Source organism: Rhinolophus ferrumequinum, chromosome 21 (assembly GCF_004115265.2).
Source record: "Rhinolophus ferrumequinum isolate MPI-CBG mRhiFer1 chromosome 21, mRhiFer1_v1.p, whole genome shotgun sequence".
Classification (NCBI taxonomy): Eukaryota; Metazoa; Chordata; class Mammalia; order Chiroptera; family Rhinolophidae; genus Rhinolophus; species Rhinolophus ferrumequinum.
In genome coordinates, this window is record NC_046304.1 from 30,967,476 (window position 1) to 30,984,500 (window position 17,025).

The following is a 17,025-nucleotide window of genomic DNA, read 5'->3' on the forward strand; positions in this document are numbered from 1 at the left end:
ATAATTAGTAAAATTTTAAGAAACGGATGGATTGTTTCAGTGTTTCTAAACTGTCCCCAACATATGCTTCTCTTTTTCACATATACGTAATCTGCATTGACAGTTTTTAGACAATGCATTGTTTTTTTCCTGATTCATTTTATCAATAAGGTATTAATGATGAAAGCGACCCAAGAGATTACCTAATGCAAACTTTTCCATTCTGTGAGGGAATATGCTCACAGATGTGCGTGACAATGCATAGATGGAATAAACATTGTGTACATCCTAATAAGAGGTGCTGGCTAGGACATGGTATGACCCCTTTTGCTGAGCCCTGCAGGGCCTTGTTAACCTCATTCCACAGTCCTGTATGGCTTGGGTACCAATGAAGCTAATCTCATCAAGCATTAGCCCAAATTAGACTGAGTCAGTATTGATGCTGGGAGTCCTGGGATCTTCAGTGTTAATTCATTGCTTCATAGTAAACGTTTATTAAGTGCTCACGATGTCCCAGAATCTATATATAAAGCCCTGAAGATATAGCTATAAAGAACACAAAATCCCCATACTCAAGGAGCTCCCATCTTGAGGAGAAACAAAACAAAACAAAACAAAACAAACAAAAATAACAGTACAGAGAGTAAAACATCAGTAAGAGCTGTAATAATGTGAAGCGATATGAGCAGATGGGGTGAGACCTTGTCACTGATTCATGTACCAAAGGAACAGGGACTTGGCTTTATTTACTACAAATCTCCAGTGCTTAGAACACCACATGTGAGAATTCTAGAAAGAAGAAGAATGTGAAAAGGCACAGAGTCATGAGTCAGGGGAGAACAGGTTGGGTTCAGTATGGCTGAAATTCAGTGTGCACATAGAACATGGTGAAAAATGAGGCTGGAGGTTGACACAGGAGCCGGATTGTGAAGAGTAGGGTGGCCACACCAAGGGGTTTACGTTCTTCCTGGGAGCCAGTGGAAGGATTTTAAGTGGGGCAGCAGTCACTCTGATGCTGTGTACAGGAGGGAGAAAGCAATGTATGGAGGGCACTGAGCAAATCACTGGAGAAAAGGAGAACAATTGGTAGGTTGGCCGAATAAGCCAATTGAAAAAAACAAGCAAACAAACAGTGAAAGCCCTAAAAGGGCTCCCCTGCTTAACCTGTATGACATATCCTTATTTGGTTACTTTGTACTTGATATATCATTTATTTGCAATAGCATTCCTGAATATAAATCTGAATTAATGTGCCATAAGAATTCATTTTCTCCTAACTCAGAGCATTCCTGTATTACTGGGAGAGGGAGCGGCACGTACTAAGATTTGGAGATGAAGTGGACAGTGTAATGCTCAGAGGGAACTGGAAGTTCTTTATTTCAGTTGAAGTGTGGCATCTGAAGTCTGAACTATGAAATGTAGACAGAAGCAGGATCATAACAGGCTGTCTACACTAGATTCAAGAGCTTGAATATAATCCCGAAGTAATATAAATATCTCAAAGAACTGAAACAACTAGAAGAGCAGAATACAGGAAGTGCCAGCAGTCAAAATATAATAATCTCTGGGCAGACATATCAGCTCTGCAATGCCTCAAGCTTCTACTATAAAACACTCTGTTAGAAATACTTTAGACTGAGCAACTTTAGACTTAGGCAAACACACAACCACACAACTCAGTAATTTTAGCCTGCTTTTAGGTCCTTACTATGACCTGTTTATTTGTTTTTTGATTTATTTTCTTCATCATGGTGAAGTTTGAGGCATTATTCTTTTTCCCATGCCTACTTCTTAGGAGTGGTCTGAAAAAGATGAGGACAGAAATATGGTTGTTTGCCAAAAGCATCATAGTATAGACTTGGAAATGCCAGTTCTAAGAAAAAAATAAAGAAAAGGAAGGAAGTATCATTACCACGATGAAAGTTAAGACCAAATAGTCCTTGCTAGAAGTGGATGGTTATCACGGGCTCCCCAGGTTAGTGGATGATTTAGGATGGTTGCAAGTTACTTACAGATGGAAGAACAAAGACGGGAGAGAGTGGGTGAGGCAATAATGTCTAGTTCAAAATGGAAAGACCTTTGAACTAGTAAGAAATTCTAAAGAGAATATTTTAAAATACGTACAAGGATCCAAAAAGAGAGACGTAGCTAGAAATTGTGTGCAAGAGCCAAGGAAGTGTCACACTCATGCATGTCACAATTTCTCAATTTTTCTCTGCTCTCTTACACACACACACACACACACACACACACACATACACACACACAGGTGCTCACGGGCACACACACCAGAGACACTAGAAGTATTTTTTGTTGTTACCCAGTCATGTTGCAAAAATAAAACTAATCTCCTCCTCGCTTTTTATGTGCCAAGTTTTACATTATTTATATGATTTAATCTTCTGCCAAAACCTAGGATGTAAGTACAATCACTACATCCACTGGAAGGTTAGGGGCCTGAATATCAGTGATGTTAAATAACTTTTACAAGGATAAATGATAGACCCTGTTGGAAAACACACAGTTACCATATGACTCTGCAATTCAGTCCTCAGTATATACCCAAGAGAAATAAAATATGTCCATATAACACTTGTAGCAAATGTTCATAGTAGCATTATTTATGAAAGCCCAAATTGGAAAACGCCTAAACGTCCATCAACTGGTGAATGAATAAACAAAATGTGATGTATCCATACAATGGAATATTATCCAGAAATAAAAAGAAATGAAGTACTGATACACGCATGCTACAATGTGGTAAATCCTGAACAAAACTTTCACAAAGGTCTATATATTGTGTGATTCCTTTTATGTAAAATGTCATAAAGACACAAATTCATAAAGCCTGAAAGTAGATTAATGGTTGTTTGGGACTAAGACTGGGAAGTGGGGGAGGGAAAGGGCAATGCTTGCTAAATGGGTTATTTTCTGGAGTATTGTAAATGTGTAAAATTAGATTGTGGTGATGGTTGCACAACTCGGTGAACATACTAAAAAGCACTGAACCATACTGTTTAAATAGGTGAATTTGATGGTATGTGAAATTTATCTCAATAGAGTTTAAATGGTAGAACCAGGATTTATACTCAGTCTCACTGTAGTACCTGAACTTGTAACTAATACACTAATCAATCTTCTTCTACTTATATATGGGGCTTGCCACCACTAGTTGGCTTATGTGAACTGCAAAAGACACAGCTTACAGATCCTCTTACCTCTTCATGTCACCTAAATAGTGAAGTTTATGCAGTGCAAGCTATCAAATTAAGTCTCCTCTGCTTCAAAATGACAAATGCCATGGCCTCGTTTTCCTCTTTGGTAAGGACAATAAATATCCTTTCTCTTTTCTGAGGAAAACTTCTGCACTTAAGCTTCTTATTCTATTCTCTTCATCTTTTCTCTGACTTTGCTCCATCTTTGACTCTTCTCTGGAAATTCTGTTTCTCTCAACTGCTTTTCTCTGGCTACAAACATTCTCAGATAGTCCCTATCCTGAGAAGGAAAACACAACACAAGGAATGTTTTGGTGTCCTTTCTTCCCTCTTCAACCTGTCACCTTACATCTTGCGTTATAGCTGCTAAACTTCTTATAAGTGATTACTTGATGGTTCTGTTTCTCTAAAGTCCACTTAGGCCAAACTTCATGTTATCACAGAGTGGCTTTCATCCTTGCTGCTTACCTGTTTTGTTTGGTTTGTTTTGTTTTTAATTTGCCTTCCAATGGCCACATCCAGCAGACTTTTACACCCCAAATCTGGAGGCATAGTGGAGTCTTAGCATGAGACAGATTTAGACTTTAGTATTTAAATCCAAAGTTTGCCACTCTCTCAATCTCAATTTTCCTATTTTAATTAGGACACAAAAGGTATTCAAAACATTGTAGCTGTATCAGAAATACTCATCAACCTTAAACAGGGCCAGATATGTAGAATATAATATATATTGAACAATACAACTTAACACGCCTGGATTTTAAGAAATGAAGAAACAAACTTCAACTCACATGATCTTTCAGTGATATTGATTGTGTTTTTAATAGAAACTATGTAAAGTGAACACAAGAATGTTGCTTTGAGGAAAAATAAAACTATTTGTATAGGTGTCTTTATGTCAGCCTTTAATATAGTATATATGAAAGGATTTTTAAGGTGCTAAAGTACAATGTAAATTAAATCCATGGTGTAATAATTATTATTTCCTATTTCTTCTTCCAATCAATCTCTGTTTGTTATTTCATTTTCGCTTAAGCAAAGCACACTTAGGGACCCCTGTGGGTTATATGCATACATATAAATATAGTTAGAGAGAAAATTTCAGAGTTCTCACTAGATTTTTCTAACAGCATAAAGACAAAGCTTTTTAAAACTCACTCACACTAAAAATGTTGCATGGCGTCATTAGTAAATGGAAATAATAACTTCAAAAACCCAATGATTCAATAGAGGCTGTTGATGATTTCCTTAACAAATACATGCAAAGTATAAATATCACACCCAATATCCCCGTTTGCATTCTGTATTGGATTACAGATGTCTTCCTGGAGATTAAAGGGTGAAAAAATGGGCCAAGAAGCCATCGCAGTAAATTTAAGTTTCATTTAGCTCTATTGTTAGTATTATTAGTATCAACTGGCTATGGGGGGCAATAATTTAAAAAAAAAATAATAGAAGAATTGGATGACCAATGTAATATCTTATATTCATTTCAAGTTAAGAGCCAGTGGTCGGAAGGATTTTGGCCCCCATAATTTGAACCTCCTGATGTTATTCTGGTGAATACATAGCAAAAGGGACTTTACAGGTGTAATTAAGAATACCAATTATTTAAACTAAAAATTGTAAGATTATCCTGGATTATTCAAGTGGGGCTAATCTAATCACACGGGAGTTTACCAAATCTTTTCCTGGCTGGCAGCAGAAGAGCAAGTCAGAATTTGAAGAACAGGGATTGGACATGCTGTTGTTTGCTTGAAAATGAATTAGAATTACGAAGTACTGAATTCTTACAACAACCTGAATGACTATGAAAGCAGAGCCTCTAGATAAGAGGCCAGCCCAGACAGCATCTTGATGTAGACCTCGTGAGACCCTGCACAAGGCTGCAACTGAACCACACCGTGCTTCGACTTCTAACCACGTAACTGTGAAATAATAAATGGATGTTGTTATAAGCCACTAAGTTTGTGGTAATTTGTTAGAGCAGCAATAGAAAAGTAATCGGGAGCCTTACCAATAATTTCATCATGATGTGATAGGCCTTGCTATGTTGGGCACAGGGTACGTTAAACACTAAAAAATGACAGAATATAAGATTTTTACCTTACAATCTGCCTGTCAGAATATACATATGCTATTTAACAGAAAGACCCGAAAGAACATTGGAGTCACTATTTTCTGTGTTTTATATTCTTGGACATTGCAGAAATAATCATGTGTCTTTGTTGAATATAGATCATGGTGTTTCACTTATGCGCAAAAGATAAAGCTTAGCTAGCTTTTGATTGGACTATACTTTTAAATTCAGTATCTCAATAGATAGCCTTAATGGTCTTCCTGAGGATGAATGCACTAAATTTGGTCTCAATGTATCTCTCGGTTCTGTACATGTAGCCGGTATAAAGCAGCGGGTATGAAAATAACTCTACCCACAAGTAAAGAGGAGAGAATTTGAATAGTTTCCATGTTTTTCAACATGATAAGCCCTCAGTTTTATAACTGAGAAATACTGTCTTGGTAACTCCTTTAAAGATCCCATGCTGCAATTGAATCTTAATGGTAATTTCAATAATGGTTTCAAGAGCTGCCTAGCCACATTTTAGCTTGATTCTGCTCTGTTCAAAACAATCAAGCATTTAGTTTGATTCTGCTCTGTTCAAAAAATTTTGAGAGCCCAGTCAAAGGAAGCTATCAACCTCAATCCCTACATTGTGAAATCCCAGTTTCCTATCAGACAGGGAAGTATACAACAGTTCTGAAATTATCACATGAATTGTTCCCTATTTATAATTAAGAATTTCAGGATCCAGGGCATTGACTTCAAGCATATAATCGATTATTAGAAACAACTTATTCCATTTTCCTCATCCTAATGTCATCAATATACTGCTTTCAATTTTCATAGGTTTATTCATTCATTTATTCTGTAAACATTCATCTATTACTTATTATGGACCAGAAGCTCTGCTGTATCAGGGGGTAAAGATTTGCAAGAGTCATGGTCTGTACTTTCAAAAAGTTCACTTAGTAGAAGGAAAGGCTTATGTAAATATTAATGAAATACAATGTGACCTGTGCTACAAGTAAGAATTAGACATAATTATGTACTAAAAGAAAAGTACTGAATACTGTGTTGGGTTAGAGACAGCTTCACAAGTGAAGAAATATTTGAGGATTTTAGAAGATAAGAAAAAATAGGCAAAATATGCACAGATCTAAGTCTGAATTGTAAGGGAGTGTTTGGAGGTAGGGTGAGAATATTAGCTCTAGTCAGACAATGTAAAGGCTTCCATGTTCTACATACAATGGATTTTCGACTATGTAGGCCAATACAAAAGATACAAATTGGGGATATAACAATGATATGTGAGTTTTAGAAATGTAACTCTGGCTGCATTGAGAATGGATTTACAATGGGGGTGCAGTTGAAGACTTCATGTTGTAGGATAACATTTATAAGACTTTTCCAGAAAAAACAAACCTACAAAGACAGAAAGATGAACAGTGGTTGCCTAGGACTTAGAGTGGGAGTGAGGATTAATTTCAGTTTTGCACAAGGGATATTTTTGGGGTGATGTAAATGTTCTAAAACTGAATGGTGGTTATGGTTGCATAACTCTATACATTTACTAAAAATAATTGAAGCTTACAATTTCAATGAGCATATTTAATGATGTGTAGAATATCTTAATCAAGATGTTTGAAAAATGACTGGTACTACTCTATACTCTCCTTGATTTCCCATTGGTTCTGGGCTACTGAAGCAAGGTTGTTACCTTGGGCAAGGTTGTTACATGCAGCTGATGTTATCTTTGCACGTACTGACAATGGAAAGCTGTCTTAGAACAGCACATCAAACAACAGGGGCAAAAAGTCTTTCCTTGAAGAAGGAACTCAGCGGTGATCCATAGTGCCACTACAGAGTCCTTTATACTTTTTTTTAGAGAACGTTGAGAAGACAGATGATTAAAACAACGTCTTTAGCTGTGTTTTGAGGAGTAGACAGAGATACATTTGGATAGCTGAGGTAGATGGCTTTGAAGTCATACTTTTAGTTAATCTGTAGAAATTGAGAGTTATATGATTATGAAGGAAAGGGGCATAATGAAATTAATACATTGAGAAAGCTACTGAAAAGTAAAACTCAAAATAATTGGAGGGGAGAACACACGGGGAAGCAGTTTTTGTAGGTATCTGTTCAGAAGTTTTTACAAATGAAGAATGTAAATGATGTAGAAAATGAAAAAAAAAAAGAAGAAACCATTAAGAATGCATTGGCTTCAGGTTGGAAGTCTCCAAGGCAGATACATTTGCAAGGGCTCAAGGGCTATTAGCCAAAAGACTGAAATGAAATGGAGTACAAAATAAGTGCTCAAGAAATTGACTTGGAGAGGAGGCTAGTAAGTAGCCATATTGAGCACTGATGGAGATAGAAACGCACACTTCAGTTTTTCAAAAATGGAGAGATTTAAGGAAACAGAAATTTCCAAGTGGGAATGGGTGGTTTAAGATATAAGTTTAGTATAATGGGATGGTTCGGGATATAAGTCACCAAAGGCTGAGCATTTACCAGACATTTCTTTTATGAGACCTCCAATTTCAATTAGTCAAAGACCGACTCTTACAGAGCCAACTATGACTAACTTCAAAACCGTGACTTTAAAATTTCAAAAGAGGGTAAATCTCCCATGGATTGGAACAAGGAATCATCAAACTCTAAAGTCTACAGGAACTGCAGAAATTATCTAGATTATTTATTTGTTTTAAGGAGAGAACACAGAGGCACGAAGATTGGGTTATTTGCCCTACTACAGCAAAATAATAATAATAGTAATAATAATAATAATAATAATAGATTTATAAAATAAAAATGGTACATATGGATACAAGAAGGGCATTCAATTAGTTATTATTCAGTGTGAGGTGGTAATAGGACTATGAAGTAAAAGTATCCTTTTAGAAAATGGTAATCAGCGTAGAATTTAAGGCTTACACCAGGGTCAAATAAGAAAGACAAAGTAGATGTTAAAATAAAAATCCAAGGACTTGGCCTTGGGGAAAGCCCTTGTGTGGAAGAAGAAAAAAGGAGAAGAAGAGATGAAAAGAAATTATTTGGATGAAGGGAATAGAAACACATATAGAAAATAGAAAAATAAAATCACTCTAAGGCAAGATAAAGTGAATTTCAAGAGGGATAACCAATGGTAGTTTTGTACAGAGTTATTTGCTGCTGCTCATTTCAGAGAATGAAGACTGGGGATAAACATTACATATAGGAAAAAGGATGCCATTAGAAAAACTTCAGAGAGCACATAGAGGGACCATAATATAATAATTAAGAACCTAAGTTCTGGAGTTAGCAGATCTAAACTCAAATCCTGTTCTGTATTTAATTGCTCTGGGAACCTGGGCATCTTACATTCTAAGTCTATTTAAAAATAAAAAACAAAAAACTGTCAAACACAACTACCTCTTAGGGTTGTGGTGAGGATTAAATAGGCTGAAACACGGAAACAAACAAAAAAATCTAACATAGTGGCTGTTATTATAAGTGCTCGATCAATAGTCTATAACTATTATTATAATTAATATCAGAGTGTTGGGGAAAAAAGCCAGATCTATTACAAATAAATTTAAGTGGCCACAGGTGATGTCAATAAGCACATATTTAGAGGTTTGCTCTTATATTTTGTATTCTAGAGAAAATTAATACCTGAGGGTAAATAGTAATAAAGATAAATTTTCATGTGTGATGTAAATAACACATTCTAGGTGAAATTTTACAATAATCTACCAAAAATATTTCCAACAGAATGATGTTTTAATTACCATGTTCCCAATGAGTGAATATTGGTTGATAGCCAGTTTTCATAATAACTGCTATGGCAGTGGTTTTGCTCTAATCTTATAATGTTTCCTAATGTAATTTATTATGCATATTTTAATACGCAATGTGGGATTGAACAAGTGTAAGAAGTGAAAAGCCCTCCATCATCTCGATTGCCATAAATAACATGTACCATGTTGGTTTCTATGACTGGCATTTCTATTATTTCTTAAACTATGTGAGCAATACTGTGGAAGTACCCTTGAGACCATCTTGATGACATAGTAGACATTTCTCCGGTCTACTGGTCTAGTGGCAAGGATATTGACGGTATGTCAGAAGGTTTAAAAAAAACACTAAAGTCTGTCTATGCTTCACTTATAATTGGCCTTGTTGTTGAATTCATAGAAAAAAATGTGTAATGGTAGCCACCATTGTTCTTCCACTTGCAAAGAAAGAGATCTACTTTGTGCTTGATTTTCAACATTGTTATTGATTTATAAAATTTAAAGATTCTTTTGACAGTGGGATACAACACACTGACACTTTAATCGATGAAAGGTAGAATCTTTTGTTACTTAGCGTTCCAAATGAGAGAAGGCTGCCATACATGGTTACACAAGAAATTGCCCCCAGGGTAAGAACTGGGGCTAAAGGAAGCAGTTTATGTATAGCAAGGAGTGTGGGATTAGTTTTCTGAGCTTCCTGAGCAATGGTTAAATGGAAAAAATTCCTGGGCTCTTGGGCATAGGGGCAATCCCTAGCCATCTGGCATCTGGCCCTAGGGTAAGTAAGATGGGTGCTTAAATGGTCCTAGCTTGTGAGACCTCAATAAGGAAAGTGGTTGAAATGTAGACTTAATCAGTTACTCAAGAAGGGCAACTGACCAGTTTCTAGCTAGAGCCTTAGGACTGGATCAAGACAATATTAAATAAAAATAGTAATAATAGTAATAATAATAATAATAATAATTATATAAAATACAATGATCTATTAAACATTTACAAAAAACTATGAAATAGGAACTATCATTAACTTTGTGAAAAATGAGGCTCAGGGAGAATAAATAAATCGCTCATGGTCATGAGAGTTGTCTGTCTGATATCGTATTCAATATATAATCTCAGATTTCTGGTCCAAGATGGAGACATAGGAGTCTTCAAACTTACCTCTTCCTTCTAAATCCTCTTCTCCACTCGGATTCATTCTACCACCTGCCAAATCCTCATGCCCAGCACCAACATGAAGCAGAAGAAACTTGAGCAATTGAATCTCCACATACTTGGGTTTGGGACTCACTCAAATCTGACCTTAACTGCATTTTACTGTGCCAACTTGCCTAGCTCTGATAATCGTAATTCATCCTGGCAGCTAGTTCTAGATTTTTCATCCAGCTGACCTATTAAATAATGAGATGAGTGAATCAAAACAAGGATGTACATGTGCTATGAAATAGGAACCAAGTAGAAGATGCTTGATTCCTTTTGTGAAGGTCACAAGAAGGTGCTGTAAGGAGTTAGAGCAAATTTTAAGAGATTAAAGGATTCTCAGCTATGGAAATAGAATGCTCAAAGATATAGAAAGGTAAAAGACACTGGTATGCTTATGGGGAAGTTAGTAAATCAGTATGGCTAAGGAAGGAGAGACATTTAGGGCAGGGGCAGGTGAAGAAACTAGACATACTGTAGCATTAGATCATGGGAGTCTTTTCATACCATACCAAGGAGTTTCAACCCTATTCTGTTTTTTGCAGTTTTTATTTTATGCATCGACTTAAATTTTAAAGTGGCAACATGGTCCCATTTGCACCTTAGAAATACTACTGTCTATAATGCAAAGGAGATGGGAGCTGGGACAGAGGGGAGGCGAGACCTGTTGAGAGACTGCTATGTGAGGGTCCAGTCAGGGAAAAATGAAAACATGTAATTAGGTAGAATCAGTGGAAATGGTGAACAGAACAAAGATTGACAGAGGAAGTAAAACTGACTGCAATGCAAGAGCAGACCACAATCTAAAACCCAAGAGCAATTTGTTTGGAAAATCTGTGTTTTAGAGGAGCCCTGTCAATGCTGATTATGAAAGGCAGATCTATCTGCCTGAGACACGTTACGACGTTTGTGTTTTCTGTGTTGTGAAATGTGGAATCGCAGGCATTACAGCAGCCAGGATACTACGGATGAAGTGTTAAAGCGTGTTCTTGAACTGTATCTCTGCAGTCTTCCCTGAGAACAAGTGGTCTGTAGGGCATCGTGAAGTTCATATTTGGAAATAAAAGTTATATTTACATCTAAATTACATTTTAGTGTGGTAGCATAAAGGGGAAAATTGTTTTACTGTTCCTGGCAATAATGCTATATTTTACCTTCACTCTGGAGTGTTAGACAGAAAAATAGAGTGTTAGCAAAAAGAAATTAAATGGCTCTGTGGTGATATCTTCTTTGCAGTTTATTATTTTTTAATCCAAATTTCATTCAACGTGTGAGGATTCTATGAAAAAAATGTAGAGATAGAGCGAGAGATTCAATATCCGTTTTCCCCTTTAGGGATTTATTTACTGATAAAATGGCTATTCTGTCAAGAATTATCATCATAAAAAGAGATATCAAAAGAATCATTTTCTCTTTTCCTTTTCCAGTAGATTATTTTAGTTGTGCCGTTATGAGGCACTTCTCTAAGACAAACCTTACGATAGAAAATTTTATTTCAACTATTTAATGTCTTAGTACTATGGACTGGTTAATGTATTGTGGTGAGCTATTTAAATCTTTAATTATTTAATTATTTAAATTTACCATGGGAGCTTTCAATATGTAAGAATGTGTACTTTCTTTAAAAAACAAAAAATGCAGACTTCAAGTTTGGAAGCATACGAGGTGTGACAATTAAGTTCGCGAAGTCATCCTAGAAAAAGTGCTACATACCTCATTGCTGAATATCACTATGGTCACCTTTGAAGGACTCCCCTTGGGAAGCTATGCACTGACACCAGTGCCCAGCCCACCCTTCAAAGCAATTCTGGAACTCTTTTACTGGAATGGCCATCAGAGCTGTTGTCGTATTACCCTTGATGTCCTGAATGTCATCAAAACGTCTTCCTTTCAATATTTCCTTTATCTTTGGGTAAAGAAAGAAGTCATTGGGGGCCAGATCAGGTGAGTAGGGAGGGTGTTCCAATACAGTTATTTGTTTACTGGCTAAAAACTCCCTCACAAACACTGCCATGTGAGCCGGTGCATTATCCAGATGCAAGAGCCATGAATTGTTGGTGAAAAGTTCAGGTTGTCTAACTTTTTCATGCTGCCTTTTCAGTACTTCCAAATAGTCAACTTGGTTAACTGTTAATCCAGTTTTTACAAATTCATAATAATCCCTCTGATATCAAAAAAAGGTTAGCAACAGTGTTGCAACAAGTTCGCAAACTTAATTGTCAGACCTTGTATAAGGTAGCATGAGAAGGACAGAGATGAGATAGCCACCAGTGGTCTCCTGAGGATGACATCTTGAAAATGCTTGAGCTATGCAAGCAAATGAATTCTGTCTCATTGTACGTAGGTGCCTAGGCTAGACTGTTAGTGAAATAATGATTTAAATTCACATTTATTGAATTACTTTTTATTTCAATGCCACTCTTTATAACTGTTGATGTCCTTCTCTTAAAATTATATTTTGTCTGGTATTAATATTGTTACACCAACCTTATTTTGTTTATCTTGCCCTAACTTACCCATACCTCCTACTTTATTTTAAGGATTTTGTGAATTTTTGTTTGAGAAGGAACTCTTGCAAGCAGCATATAGCTGGGTTTTGAAAGTCAAAGTAAGAGACTGCATTGTAACAGAATTATTCTCTTAGCGTTTATTGAGATTAATATATATACATACATTTATTTGTTTTCTAGGTTTTGCTTTGCCTAGGTAAAGTTTTTTTTAAATCCCTCTCTTTTTTAAAATGTATTTTTCTCCTTTTCTGGTTTGTAAACTGAGATCATAATTTTAATACTTTCACCTAAAATTATGGTATACACGTTACTACATGTGTATACGTGTTATACATACCTAAAATTGTAGTATACACATGTTACTGAACATATTTCTAACAAGCCCAAAATTAGTTCCACTTTGTTCCTCTTAAGTAGTTAAGGATGCCCATGTGGTTTAACACTCTTAACACCTTACTCCATGCTCTTTTCTTCTAAGAGTTTTAAACTCAAAATTAGTTATTATTACTTCATAGTCAATATTAAATTAAATTTGCAAATATATTTCATTTTATCACACTTCTTTTTTCTTTTTGCACCAGACTCCTACACTCTTGACTTTTCTTTATGTCGAAGAAAAGTCAACTACCTCCATTAGTAGTTCTTTCACGAAAGTTTATGAATGAAAAAGTCCCATTAATTTTGATGGGTTTGAATTTTTTCTTACTTCATTTTAACTGCTGAATGAGAATTTAACTGGCTATAGAATTCTCAGCTGCTACTTATTTTCACTTAATATTTCGAAAATACTACTCCACTCTATTCTGGCATATATTGTTGTTGATGAGAAGTCTGCTATTTGCCATCATCCATATGTGTGCAGTTTGTCTTTTTACCTGCTAATGTTCAATATTTTGTCTTTAGCATTAATGGTCCATAGTTTTGCTAAAATATGTAAAGTTACAAATTTATTATAATTTTTTCCTACTTGGCACTCCGTGTGATGGTTTAGTCTGTGGATTATATGTTACATTACGGAATATTCTCAGGCATTTTCTTTTCCAGTATCGCTTCTTTGTCATTCTCTTTATTCTCTTCTTACAGAATGCCCCCTGAATAAACGTGGGTGTCTGCTAATCTATTCTCTATAGATCTGAACAACTTTTGACCTTTTAAGTTATCCAATCCACATCCTGAATGAGTTCCTCAGTACTGCTTTTCAATCTCAATGACTTCTATATCACTATGCTTATAAACTTGTTCTTTTTTAGTTCTGACTACTTATTTAAAAATATTCTTTATTCTTCGATGAGTGACATTCTCTTTATATCCATAGGAATTTTAAAATTCCTCATTTAAAAAAAATAATTTTTGTTGACTGCCCTGGTAGCATTATTGTTTATCACATTTTTTTTTTAAATTTTTATTTACAGGCATATTTTGACTGGAACGTCCCTCCTCTTTCTCCTTTCTTGTCTCATGTTTGTTTTATTTACACTCATATTTCTCTTTCTGTTTGTTGTATAGTAGTCTTTACACAAGTCCTTGAGGTTTCTCCAATAGCCCAGGTCTCATAGGGACAGCTCAGGATTCTTGACCTGTAGGAATACTGGGAGTTCAGTCACTGAACCAATGTCTAGCTTGGTCTAGGCTCTGACTGGTGAGGCTATGAGGTTTTGTCTGCTTCCTGTTCATTCCTTGGAAACAAGCTTCCCATAGACCTCACATTAGCTAGTGAGTGCCAATTACAGTGTATTCCAGCCTTCTTTCATTCACAGAGAGCATTAGTACAACACTGATTTTTTTTTTTTTTTAATTTATTGGGGTGACAGTTGTTAGTAAAGTTACATAGATTTCAGGTGTACAATTCTGTATCACATCATCTATAAATCCCATTGTGTGTTCACCATCCAGAGTCAGTTCTCCTTCCATCACCATATATTTGATCCCCCTTACCCTCATCTCCCACCCCCCACCCCCCTTACCCTCTGTTAACCACTAAACTATTGTTTGTGTCTATGAGGTGTTTTTTGTTTGTTTTTGTTTTTGTTTTTTTACTTAGACGTTTATCATTTATATCCCTCACACTGTGGACCACCCACCCCCCATCCCCTATCTCTCTGACATCGCACCGAGCCATCCCATTTCCACTATCTCCACTCCCAATGATTTTAAGATATAAGTTTGACTTCTGTCTCCTCTCTGTGTGAGCACTAATTATTCTCATATCATTAAAAAACAGCCTTCATCTACTTGCAGATTTGAGGCCAAGTAGCCTCCTTTTTAAACACATTTTACTCCCCCGTGCTCTTCTCCATTTCCTCAAATGCATGTGAGAGGAAGTAAACAATCTCAAACTTTGTTGGTGTTATTCTTTTTGACTTCTATTTCTATTGTTTGACTCATACTTCTTATTGTTAGTGTTATTCTTTTTGACTTCTTAATATCTAAATTGTAGGCCTTGGACCATGATTTTTGTTGCTGTATCTATAACAACTGTAACTTCCTGTCTCAATTGAAAATCCTCCATTTGGTCTCATACCTATTTATGCAAGTAGAGGTCCCTTCATCTGTTTTGGGTGACTTATGATTATAAAAGAGGGGAATGAACGATTCAGTTATATCTGGATTTTATATATTTGGAAACTCGCAACATAAAAACTCAACACCCACACCCACACCCACACCCATAATTTCACTTCTGGCAACGAAAGAAAACAAATGTGAACAAATAGCGAGATGCAAGATAGCTAATATGGAACACAGATATATCATACAGTATGCTTGTTTTTTGTTTTTTTGTTTTTTGCTTTTGCTCAGTAGCAATGCACACTTCCAAAAGTAACATTTCCTTTAATCAGGCCCAATACCTTGGAAGAGAGCCCATGAGAGCAGAGCTGATAATTGAATTCCCGCAGCTTTCAAAATACTATTTTCCCCTCACTGAGCTGTCAGTCATCAAAGGCAGAAACTGTAGATTGCTAATACATGGCTATAGTCTAAGTAGTACAGCATATTCCTTGGTCTTGAGGAAATTGAAAAAGAAATCCCAAACTGCTCATAGCTTGCAGTGGTTTCATGTTCAGAAATCAAGAGGAATTTTCCAATGGAAAATTTATGGCTGATGGAACCTAAGTAGAGTGACAGAAGCTCATGTGGAAAAACTATAAACAAATCTCAAGTGAAGGTCTTACCCAAGCCTATAGTTTTTATATTTTGGGCTGAGGGGTCCAGGGGCATATTTCAAAGTTAACAAACTGATACATAAAACCCTTCTTGTGGAAGCACAGGCCCCCTTCCCCAGGTCTATTTAAATTGCTCTACTCCTAAGGGAGAGCAGAGCCAATATTTAATGTTTGTGTGTGTGCCTTGTTAGTTTTCTTTCTTTTTTTTTTTAACTTGAATTCAATTTTTTGATTTTTACCCTGGTTTGCCCATTTTTAACATAGTTTGTTTTAGATCTGTTTTAAATTCACAGTAAAATATAGCAGAAACATACAGAGTTCTAATATATGCCCATAAGCACCCCTCCCAGCGCCACATACACGCACACACACACACACACACACACCTCCCTTACTATCAGCATCCCATACCAGAAAGGTGCATTTGTTTCAACCATCAAACCTATTTTAGCACATCATTATCAGCCAAAGTCCGTAATTTTCATTAGGGTTTACTCTTGGTGTTTGGACAAATGTCTAATGACAGGTACCCACCATTGTAGTATAATACAGAGTAGTTTCACTGTCCTGAAATTCTCTCTGTGTGCTGCCTATCCATCCCTCACTGCTCCCTCCCAGCCCCTGACAACCACCAATCTTTTTACTGTCTCCATAATCTCTCCTTTTTCAGATTGTTATATAGTTGGAATTTTATAGTGCAGTTAATGTTCCTCCACGTATGTTTCATGGATGATAGGCCATTTCTTTTTAGTACTGAATGATATTCCATTGTCTGGATGTGCAAGAGTTAATTTATCTATTAACCTACTGAAGGACATCTTGGTTACTTCCAAGAACTGGAAATTATGAATAAAGCTGCCATAAACATTCATGGGCAGGATTTTTGGGGACATAAGTTTTATTTAATTGAGGTAAATATCAAGGAGAACCATTGCTGAATCATACAGTAACATTATATATAATTTTATAAAAAATAAAATAAAAAAAAAAAAAACCTAAACTGACAATCTCTTTTCCAAAGTGTCTGTACCATTTCACATTCCCTCTAGGAATGAATGAGAGTTCCCATTGGTCCACATCCTCACCAGCATTTGGTGTTGTCAGTGTTTTGGATTTTGG